The sequence below is a fragment of the Ursus americanus genome, chromosome 20, assembly GCF_024610735.1.
Source record: "Ursus americanus isolate L20-20 chromosome 20, mUrsAme1.1.p, whole genome shotgun sequence".
Lineage (NCBI taxonomy): Eukaryota > Metazoa > Chordata > Mammalia > Carnivora > Ursidae > Ursus > Ursus americanus.
This window is the reverse complement of record NC_142146.1, coordinates 47962427-47974491: the sequence shown is the minus strand read 5'-3', so window position 1 is coordinate 47974491 and position 12065 is coordinate 47962427.

Below are 12065 nucleotides of genomic sequence, written 5' to 3'. Positions count from 1 at the left end.
CTTCGCAGATGGTACTGCCATCCCCAGGCATCCCAGGGGACTTAGACAATTTTGAGGAAAGTACTTCTGTTGACTAGGAATAGTATGGAACTTGGTCCAGACCTGCCTGCTGATGGCATTGCTGTCCTTGGCCAATTCCAAGTATTAGAGGGGGATTTGGAACATTTGTGGAAGTTATGCCCAAACTTGGGATCTGCAGAGATCCAGAGTGGTACTTCCACTTGGCCAGGCCTAAGCATGGTGTTTCCTCCAGTGCCCATTTCCTCCTTTCAAAATTAGTCGTATCTATTTTCATCCTCACCACTGCCCTGTAAACTTCAGGGTTAGGTATCCTTCTGCTTGCAGGTCAATTGCTCCATCTGTATTCTATTATTTTCTCTCATCGCCTTGGAAACCTCACTTCATCAGTCTTTCTCCTCTCTGCTATATCTTCAACTTCTCCCTTTCTTGCCTTCCTTCATAACCAGAAGTCTTTTGTTGATTATTTTCTTTCCAGTCTCTCTCTCTCTCTCTTCAAATAGTCTTCATGAAAGAAAGGTCTATACTCATTTTTCCCCCTATGCTTTCTGTTTTTCTCTCAAGTTGCTATAGTTTGGGTTTCTTCTACCCTAAGTGCCCTGACAAGTTATTAGTGACCAATGCATTATCGAACCCAATTATTTTAGATACCGTACTTCTCTGTTGCAATTTAAACTATTGGGAACACTTTCCTTGAGACTCACTTATTTTCTAATCTTTATCATACTGCTCTGACTATTCTTTTTTGGTTTCTTCATGGAATTCTTTTCTATTAATCCTTTGAGACTCTGTATTTGCTACTTGTATTAGTTTTCTACTCTTTCCTGATAAATGACCACAGACTTAGTTTATAACAACTCCCATTTATCATCTCACCATTTTGTAGGTTAGGAATCCAACCATGGGTTAGCTAGCTAGGTCCTCTCTTAGGTTCTCACAAGCTGAAATGAAGGCGTTGGTAGAACCATGCTCTTTTTTGGAGGCTCTGGGGAGGAATCTGCACCCAAGCTCATTCAGTTTGTGGTAGAGGTCCCCCATTTCCTTGCTGGCTTTCAGCTCGGGTCTTCCAGATCCCAGGGGCTGTCCACATTCCTTGTCCTGTGGCCCCTTCTATTGCAAGCCAGCATCAAAGAACTTCCTTTCTATTGAATCCCTCTCAAACTTTATAAATATCTTTCACCAAGAAGAGCCCACATGATTTTAAGGTTATGTTCTGCTAGGATAAATTTTCTTATTTTAAAATCAACTGACTTGGAACCTTAATTACATCTGTAAAATACCTTGCCACATAACAATCACTAGAATGGCATCTCATCATATGCATAGGCCTGGATGCACTCAACAGGAGAGGATTATATGAGGGAGTGAATCATTAGAGATCTTAGAATTCTGCCTACCTCACTGCTCTTTCACATCTATCTGTTTTCTTGAGATGGTCACCACTTATAAGCTGGTGAATCTCAAATCTGTATCTTCAACCCCAATCTCCCATGATTTTAGGCTTTGACATACCAGCAGACCTTCAGATGCCAACTGTTTGTATTTGCAAATCTCATAACTATTTTACATTTAACATGTTTTAGAGTGAATGCATTCTTTTATGTTTCTCCTTTATCATCCACTCCTCCTTCTGTATTCCTTGTCTCATTTAAGTTATCAAATGGCTGATGCCAGAAATCTTATGCTTATTCTTTGCTTCCATTTGTCCTGCATATTAATACATATACATAATGTGTGCATTAAGGTACATATGACCAATTTCACTTTCACAGCATTTCTTCAATATCTATAAGCCTCTCTTTTCCATATTTGCAACCATTTCTCTAGTTCAGATTCTCACTTATCTTGAATATTATACATTTTCATTGAAGTCTAACATATGTACAGAAAAGTACACATATCATAAGTATTTGGCACAATTAATTTTACAAAGTCAGTGCACTCATGTAACTGGCTCTTGTGGATATGCAGCTATGCAATGGATACAGGAGAGACTGGATCTCAAAGGATTCTCTGTGATGCCTCCTAGTATTTCCATCTCCAGCATAAAATTTAAAGGACAATTACAACGACCAAAGAAATGCAAGATCATGGAGGATTTAGATACTTTAGATTCTTCAGGAATAAAGATTTAGGTCAACCTACAAAGGTGTAAACATTCACCACTTAAACATTGGTTCTTTTTTTTTTTTTAAGATTTTATTTATTTATTTGACAGAGATAGAGACAGCCAGCGAGAGAGGGAACACAAGCAGGGGGAGTGGGAGAGGAAGAAGCAGGCTCATAGCAGAGGAACCTGATGTGGGGCTCGATCCCATAACACCGGGATCACGCCCTGAGCTGAAGGCAGACGCTTAACCGCTGTGCCACCCAGGCACCCCTAAACATTGGTTCTTAAACATATTTTCTGTTTTTTTCTTCTTGTCTCTCTTACCTCTTGCTATTTTATATAAAATTGTTATTGGTGGTTAGCTTTAAAATTTAGTTGTTTGGTAACAGAACATTCAGAGAGAACACTGACTAAATTTGAGGAACAATTAACACTCAGAGATAGATACTGTGACTATCTCAGAGCAGTGGATACAATGACTATTGGGACCTGATGTGTCTTCACTTTTGGGAAAGAGTAGGAGGTCTTTGTATGTGGCATAGTTGTATCTTGTTACGTGAAGTGAAGTTGTTCTGTTATGGAATAGATGTTTAAATAAATGTAAAAAAGGTGTGTAAAAGGGATACTGAGTAGTCAAAGGGCCAGAACATGCTGGTTATTATGCTGTTGTGTCTCACTGATGCATCTTTCTATACTTAGTCTTTTGATGCTGGATCCCCCTGCAAACCACATGTCCTTTGTTCAGTGGCTCCTCACTAGACTCTGCAAGTAGGGAACATGAGAGGGAGATTGAAAGGTTGGATGAGGGAGAAGGGGACCTCCTTCCGCTGTTTGCTTCTTGTTCCTGTCAGTACCAGTTCAACAGTGGCCCTTTAGGCTGGCTGTAACAGTTCCATTTTGTAGTTTTGCCCATACTTTCTAAAAACAGACTCGTATTCTCCTCTCATGCATCATGTGCATATTCCCTTAGCCAACTGTCACTCTTTCCTCTGTGTGAGTTCTGCGAGTTCTCTTATCTCAAACCTGTAAGCTTTAAGTTGTAAGAATTTTAACCTCTTTTCTTTCCTCTCTCAGTGTTTTGGGTGAAAACTTTCAGAAGTTACTGCATCCGTAATGTCTCCTTCCTGTTTTCTTGTTTCCTTCCTTCCTTCCTTCCTTCCTTCCTTCCTTCCTTCCTTCCTTCCTTCCTTCCTTCCCCTTCTACTATTTTTCAAATTCTTTTTTTTTCATTTTCAAATCAATTTTATGTAGGTATAATTTGCATGCAATCAAATTCATGCATTTTTACTGTGCAGGTGAGTTATAGTTCACTAGTTAATTGGTGCACTAGAGCAATCAAGATATAAAATACTTCTAGCACCCCAAAAAGTTCTCTTTTGTCCTGGCAGTGAATTGCCACCTACTCCAAGCCCTAGGCAACCTTTCATTTTTTTCACCACTGTATATTCATTTTGTCTGTTCTAGAACTTCATGTAAGTAGAATCATATAGTGCACACTTTCTGTGTCTGGATTCTTTTACTCATAGTAATGTTTTGCGAATTTATCTGTGTTTTGCACTGATTAATAATTGATTCCTTTTTATGGTTGAGTAGTATTCTATTGAATGAATATGCCAAAATGTGTTGTTTATTCATTCACCTGTTGATAGACGTTTGGATTATTTCCAGTTTGGTGCTATTATGAATAAAATTGCTATAAGCATTCATATTCATATTTTTTGTATGTTATGTATTTTCATTTCTCTTGGGTAATACCGGGGACTGGGATTGCTGTATCATATGGTAAATATATGTTTAATTTTATAAGAAACTGCTAAACTATTTTCCCAGGTGTAAAACAAAATGGTTTTACACTCTCATCGGCAATGTATGAGAATTCTGGTTGTTACACATCTTCACCAACACTTGATAATGTCAATGAAAAAAATTTTAGTTATTGTAGTTAGCATTTAGTGGTTTATCATTGTGGTTTTACTTTTTTCATTCTTCTAATGACCAGTGATGCTTAATATGTTTTTGGTCATTATTACCTATTTGTGCATTTTATTTTGTGAAGTCTTTCTTAAAATCATTTGGCCTTTTAAAAAGTGAGTTTCTTATCTTCTTATTACTGAGCTGTGAAAATTCCTCTGGATATCACCCCTTCATCAAATATATTTTCTTCCAGTCTGTGGCTTGCCTTTTAATATATGAAATGGTATCTTTCCAGGAGCAGATGTTTTTAATTTGGATGAAATCCAGTTCATCATATTTTCTTTTTGTTTTCCTTTTATGGTTAGTGCCTTCTATATTCTAAGAAATCTTTACCTAATTAAAGTAGTGAAGACCTTATCCTGTTTTCTTCAGAAGCTTTTAGCTTTAGATATACAATCCAAGATTTTTTTTTTTTCCCCTGTGTGGTACAACTGAAAGGTTGAGTTTATTTTCCTAATGAATATCTAGTTGTCCCTGTACCATTTGTTAAGGAAGCTGTCCTTTCCCATTAATTTACCTACCATGGTGTCTTTGTTAAAAATTAATTGATTATATATGTGTGAGCCTATTTCTGGACTGTTTCTTACTTTTCATTGATCTGTATGTCTATTTTAACACCAACACCACATTGTCTTGGTTACTATAGCTTTATAGCAAACCTTTAAATCACATAGTATCACTCCTTCAAAAATTTTTTTTCAAAATTGTTTTGACTATTCTAGATTCTTTGCACTACCATGTAAATTTCAGATATAGTATGTAAATTTTTACAGGAGAAAACCTGCAGGGGTTTTGTTTGAGGTACACCAAATCTATCAACTAACTTAACAATAGTGAGTCTTCCATCTTAACAATAGTGAGTCTTCCAATTCATGGAGGTGATATATAATTTATTTAGGTCTGCTTGAATTTTTCTTAGCCTTGTTTAGTAGCTTACAAATTATACAGATTTTGCACATATTTTGTTAAATATTCCTAACTTTTTTTGATATTTTTGATCCTATATCATGCAAATTATCAAACCTACTTATTAATTCTAGTAGCTCTTTGTCCCCCAGATTCCTTGGGATTTTCTACATACAAGATCAAGTTGGTGCAGTTACAAATTGTTTTACTTTATGTGTTCCAGTGTTCCAATCTGTATGTCTTCATTGCTTTTTCTTGCCTTATTACACTGGATAGGACCTCAAGTGCAGTGTTAAATAGAAGTGATTATAGCAGACATCCTTGCCTATTTCCCAATATTAGAGGAAAGGTTTTCATATTTTAGTCTTTAAACATGATGTTAGCCATAGTTGTTGTTGTTTTTTTTTTAATACGTGCTGTATTATTCCCCCACCCCGCCAATACCACAAATTAGGTGCTTAAAACAACAGAAATTTATTCTCTTAAAATCTGGAGGCTAAAATTCTGAAATCTAGATGTCAACAGGGTCACACTCTTCCTAAAAGCTCTAAAAGAAGAGTCTTCCTTGCCTCTTTATGGCTTTTAGAAGAGAAAATAGTCATATGAAGGCAGAGGGAAAAATTTGAGTGATGCAGCTATAAACCAAGATATTCCAAGGACTGGCCATTTTCTCTTTGTGTGTGTTTTCACATTGACTTCTCCATGTCTTGACATGGTTGTCTTACAGGGATATCAGTCATTAGATTTAGGGTCCACCCTAATCTAATATGACCTTATTTTAACTTAATTACAGTTGCAAGTACCCTATTTCCAAATAAGCTCACATTCACAGGTAGCAGGGATAAGGACTTCAGCATATCCTTTTGGAGTCGTAATCCAACCCACAACAAGTGTCTTTTATTGGGTTGAAAAGTTCTCTTATATTCCTAGTTTGCTAAGTGTTTGTATTATAAATGGGTATTGAGTTTTGTCAAATGCTTTATCTGAATTTATTAAGATGAGCATATCAGTTTTCTCTTTTAAAACAGTAAAATGCACTGATTAATATTTTACAATATATTATGGAAATTTTTAAACATTCAGCAAAGTTGAAATAATTTTACTGTAAATATTGGTATACCCATGATTTGTATTCTACCATTGGTATTTTACTAAATGTGTTTTATCACACATATATTTCATTGCCTATACTTCTGCCTTTCATTAATCCATCTTTTGTTGATGCATTTCAAAATTAATTACAGATACCAGTACACTTTTTACTAAATACTCTACCATGCATACAATTACTAAAGTTCAGTCTTTGTGTAATCTTTTACTTTTGAGAGAGTATACATATAGCAAAATCAGTTTCAAGCAGATTGTGAATGCATAGGTGAAAGCTTAATACAATGTTTCTGTAAGTAACATAAGATAATATTTTCATGATATTGCAGTAAAGAATTGTTTCCTTAACAGGATATAAACTTCTTAATTATAATTGAAAACCATTGTAGTTAATTAGTAAAGATTCTTTCTATTCATGAAAAGATGCTATTCAAGGAATAAAGATGTAAACAACAGAGTGGAAGGAGATATTTGCAATGTACTTCATAAAGAATATGTTTTATGATAATATAAGAATTCTTGACAGACAATCCAGTGTAAAACAACAGCAACAACAACAGAAGTCTGAAATAGGCCCTCCACAAAATGGCATACCCAATGACAAATGAAAATATTAAAGCACGTCCAATGTCATTAATTAAAGTATAAAGAGAAACTCCTAAAATCCACCATAATAATGAAATAAAAAATAATGACTACATTCAGTGTTGGTAAGGATGGAGAACGATGAGAATTCTAATATACTGCTAATCAGAGAATAAATTTTTACAAGCACTTTGAAAAACTGTCATTATCCAGTAACATTGAACATATACATACCTTATGACAAAAGTTTTACTAGTAGGTACATATCCAATAGAAATATGTGCAAATAGTCACCAAAAGTTATATTAAAAAAATTCACATCAGCATTATTTGTTAATAGCCCCAAATTTGAAAAACCCAAATGTTAATCAATAATGGATTAAAAAAATTACATATTTTCATACAATAGGATACTAAACATCAATGAAAATGGAGTAATAATAGCTACAGGAAACAACACAGATGCGTATCACAAGCACAATTCTTAGTGAAAGGAGACGTACACAAAAGAATACATACTATATGCTTTCATAGAAAGTTCGAAAACAAGCAGAGGTAATCAATGGCGTTTGAGATGTAGGAGAGAGAGGAATTGGGAGGGGATGCAAGAGAGGCTTCTGGGGCAGGGAAGCTGTTAATGTTATGTTCTTTAATCTGGTGGTGGTTACATTATTCACATTGCAATAATCCATACAATTTATACAGTTTTCTGGAGCCATTTCATTCTTCAAAAGAGAATTAAAAAATAAATAACTGTTTATATCATGCTTGCCCTTATTCCTCCTCCTTACTTGCATTGGTCATCAAGACGTCTCACAACATGGCACCTATTTTTCAACACTTTTCTCTTTGCCCTTTATGCTCTAGCCACACTGGGCATCCTGTCATCCTTGAACCCACACAGAATATTTCCACTTCTCTGCTTTTGCTCATCTGGCCCCACTTCCTTCAGCCTCCAAACTGCGTCTGATCATTTTTAAAGTCCCATGCCAAATGCTACTTCTCATACAAAATTTTCCTGATCCTTCCATTTCACATTCATCTTTTTTTTTTCTGACATCCCATGCTATTTTCTACTTCTGTTTTGATCGTCCTATTCCAGTTTTCATGATAGTAATTTTAGCATTTGCCCTATCCTATCTCCCATCCAAATCCCAGTTAAGGGAGAAAGTATGAAAAACTAAAGTATGAAATAAAAAATAAGTGTATGGACCTGGGATTTAGACTAATTTTTAATGGACATTTATTATGGAAAGTTTCAATATGTAATAAAATAAAAAGAATAATATAGTAAATTCCCACATACCCATCACCTAGTCTCAGCAATAATCATAATTCTCGCTCAATTCAGTTTTGAATCCCTTATTAACTGACTCACCATGGGCAATTGAGATGGAAATTAAAGTATTGCCTGTAGGATGGATATAAAATTCATAGAAACAAGGGTAAATTTGGACTTGGACATAGTTATATGTTTAATAACTTTTTTTATTTGCATACATGAATTTACATTTGACTTATTTTAACTTTAATATTATTGTGCTAACAGCTTGGTTTTAAAGTTTTCTATCCTTCTTTATAGATGAGAGTCCAAATGGTTTAACTCTTTTTCATAATTGGATGAGCAAATGACATTATTTTCTACTTTAGAATAGTGTGACTTTCAGGGCGCCTGGGTGGCCCAGCCAGTTAAGTGTCTGCCTGCGGCTCAGGTCGTGATCTCAGCGTCCTGGGATCGAGTCCCACATCGAGCAGGGAGCCTGCTTCTCCCTCTCCCTCTGCTCCTCACCCCACTTATTCTCTCTCTCTGTCTCTCAAAAAAAATAAAATCTAAAAAACGAAAAGAAGAATGTGATTTTCATCTTCCCTTTCCTTACCTCTTCCTCTTTGCACCTTCACTTCTTCCTTTCTTCTGACATGTTCTCTGGGGCTACATTTTCAGGGCATTCAACTCTGAAAAAAAGAACACCCAGGGAATTTCTGGAATGTTAAAGATAATGGGACTTCAAAAAAATAAAGTGAGTTTCCCACTCCCATCCCTTCGAATTGTCTGTGTTTATATAGTGAATCACAAGTGCAAAATGTATTATAAAATTGGAAGAGAGTCCTGGGTTACTGTGTGCTAAGAAACTAATTTTTAAATACTTATAAAAAGGTGATTTTTCTTCATTGTCATATTGAAGATTACTTTCGGTGAAAGAGACAAATTAAAATTCATGTTATTTTAGAACTGGGGGTTTTGGAACCTAATAGAATGGACAGAGAATTCTATCTTTGTGAGATCTTTTAAACAAGTTTTTCACACATTTTTAAACATATATATTTAGGAAGTAACAATGTACTATGGGAAGAATAAATAAGACTTTCGATAATTTAACAATGTAGGGTCTTAGTTTTTCTATCTAGGAAATAAAAGGAATATTTTTCTTCTATAAATTAAAAAAAATGAAAAATAAATACAAATCTAGTAGGCACCAGTCATCCTTTATTACATCTATTACTGAATAAGTATGCAAAGAAACATCGTTCTCACTTTTCTTACACTAAGAGCTTATTTATTAAATAATTGCAACCACACTCCCAACAAACTGTATGAGCAATATATGTCAGCAGCCAGGTATACAGTAAACTCTGTGTGATAATAAATAGGTTTAATTTTAAGTGATTAATTAGTTCCTTTTAGAATGCTTAAATATTAGAGTGACACTCTCGGCATTTTTTGAGTGGAGGGTGAGGGAAAAGAGTGGTGAATAAGTAGTTAATAATGTATTTTCCATGGATCTGTACAAAGCCCCCAAATAATGGTGGTCATGAAAAGTATTAAACTGCAGTCCATGGAAGTTGGTTTGGGTGATGTGTGAACACAGTATACATGGGTAACCGTGTTTCTTTTTAGCATTCCTGAGATGTTTCATTTGTTAATATTCATTTCACATAGAGAAGCCTGTCTTTTCAAAGGCTTTTCATCACAACGTACATTTTTTCCCCTTCAAATTATTTTCATTTTCCACTGAACCTTGCTGAGCAAGTTGACATTTTGTGCTTCCCAGCCTGTGTGCCTCACTCACACATTTTGTTTTGTCCACACTGGTGCAGTGACTCTTGCCATCCCCACTAACACAGTCATTATTCTGGCTTGCACTTAAATTGAACGGTTGATTAATGCCTGCTCCCTCTCATCTGCAGTGAAGCAAAAGCATTTGTACAATCATTTTAACAACCACATTACAGATCAGAAAGATAGACTACAAATATTAAGGCAATATTTGTTCCAGAGCAGCAAAGGATTTTAATGCTATAGTGTTGCTAGGCAAAGAAAAGACAGGGAGATAACCGGAGGTGAGAACCAAATGATTTAGTAAAGCCTTTTTAAAGAGCATTTCTGAAAACATTCGATAAAATCATTTTGCATTTAGCTCATTTTAGTTTCAGCATATAGTTTTTAATGTCTTATTCCAATGTCTATTTACTGAACTAAGGTTAATTAAATGAAAATGTAGTTCTTTGTAGTCTTTAGTAAGAAACAAAACAGTAGGGGCGCCTGGGTGGCTCAGTTGTTAAGTGTCTGCCTTCGGCTCAGGGCGTAATCGCTGCGTTATGGGATCGAGCCCCACATCAGGCTCCTCTGCTGGAAGCCTGCTTCTTCCTCTCCCACTCCCCCTGCTTGTGTTCCCTCTCTCGCTGGCTGTCTCTCTCTCTGTCAAATAAATAAATAAAATCTTAAAAAAGAAAAAAAAACGTTGTTTTGAATGACTTGAAAACAAGAAAACCCTATATGGTTGATCCTTAAACAATATGGGGTAAACTTCATGGGTCCACTTACATGTGGATTTTTTTCAATAAATACCACACAGTACTATAAATGTATTTTCTCTTCCTTACGATTTTCTTAATAACTTTTTTCTCTAGCATATTTTATTGTAAGAATACAATATGTAATACATATACAAAATATGTGTCAGTCGACTTTATGTTTACCATTAAGGCTTCTGGTCATCAGTAGGCTATTAGTAATTAAATTTGGGGGCAGTCGAGAGTTATAAGTGGGGTTCAAGATGATGACATAGGAGACTCTAAATTCAGCTTCTTCACAGAACACACCAGTTGCACTTAGTAATAGAACAGTTCCTCCTGGAGAAGAACTGAGGGCTGACTGGACAGATACCCTGAAAAGCAAAGACAGAGAGAATGGCAAGAGAACAGCAAGAAAGACAAAGATATGGTAAAAAAAGGAACACCCATCCCTGATGTTGTGAATGGCAGTGGGGAAGCATAGTACTGAGGGACTGGGAAGAGATCCCTCTGTTCTTAGGCACAGAAAAAAAACCCACAGTTTAAAAGAGCAACTAGTGTATAACAGAGACAACACTAGAACTCTGCCAAGTGGTAGAGGACCTGCAGGAAAGCTCCCCAGATCAGACGGACTGGAGAACAGCACAGTTTACATTCCCACCCCACCTTAAAAGCCTAGACCTGAGCATGGTTGGGACACCATAACAGGCAGGTCTGGTCATCTCAGTGAGCTTGAGACTTCAGTGAGCCCAGGGTCTACAAGCTACACCAGCGTTAGCCACGCTGGGTCACAGGAGAAAAGCTATGGTTTTAAAAGCACCAAGGAACTGCAGGAATGTTTTCTTCCCCCCTCCACCTTAAAAACCCAGACCAGAACAGGGGTCACCATAAGAGGCAGGTTCCAAGGCCTTAACAGGCATGTCCAGATGCCATAACTAGTAGGTCAATGGTGAAAAACTGAGATTTCCCTCTAGGGTCAGGGATAAGAAAAGGATGTCCACTCTAGTCACCTTTATTCAACATAGCACTGGAAATTCTAGCTGCAGCAATCAGACAAGAGAAAGGAGTAAGAGGAATCCATAATGGTAAAGAAGAAGTTTAACTGTCACTGTTTTCAGACAATGATACTATACATAGAAAATCCTAAAGATTCCATCAAAAAATTACTAGACGTAATACACAAATTCAGTAAAGTGATAGGATACAAAATTTATACCCAGAATTCAGTAGCATATTTATACATTAACAATGTAGTCACAGAAAGAGAATTTTTTTTAAAAGTACCATGTATAATTGCACCAAAAGGAATGAAATACCTAGGAATAAACTCAACCAAAGAGGTGAAAGACCTGTATTCTGAAAACTTTAAAACACTCATGAAAGAAAATGAAGATGACACAAACAAATGGAAAGATAGCCCATGATCATGAATTGGGAGAACAAATATTGTCAAAATGTCCATATAACCCAAAGCAATCTACAGATTCAATACAATCCCTCTCAAAATACCAACAGTATCTTTTGCAAAACCAGAATAAATAATACTAAAGTTTGTATGGAATCACAGAAGACA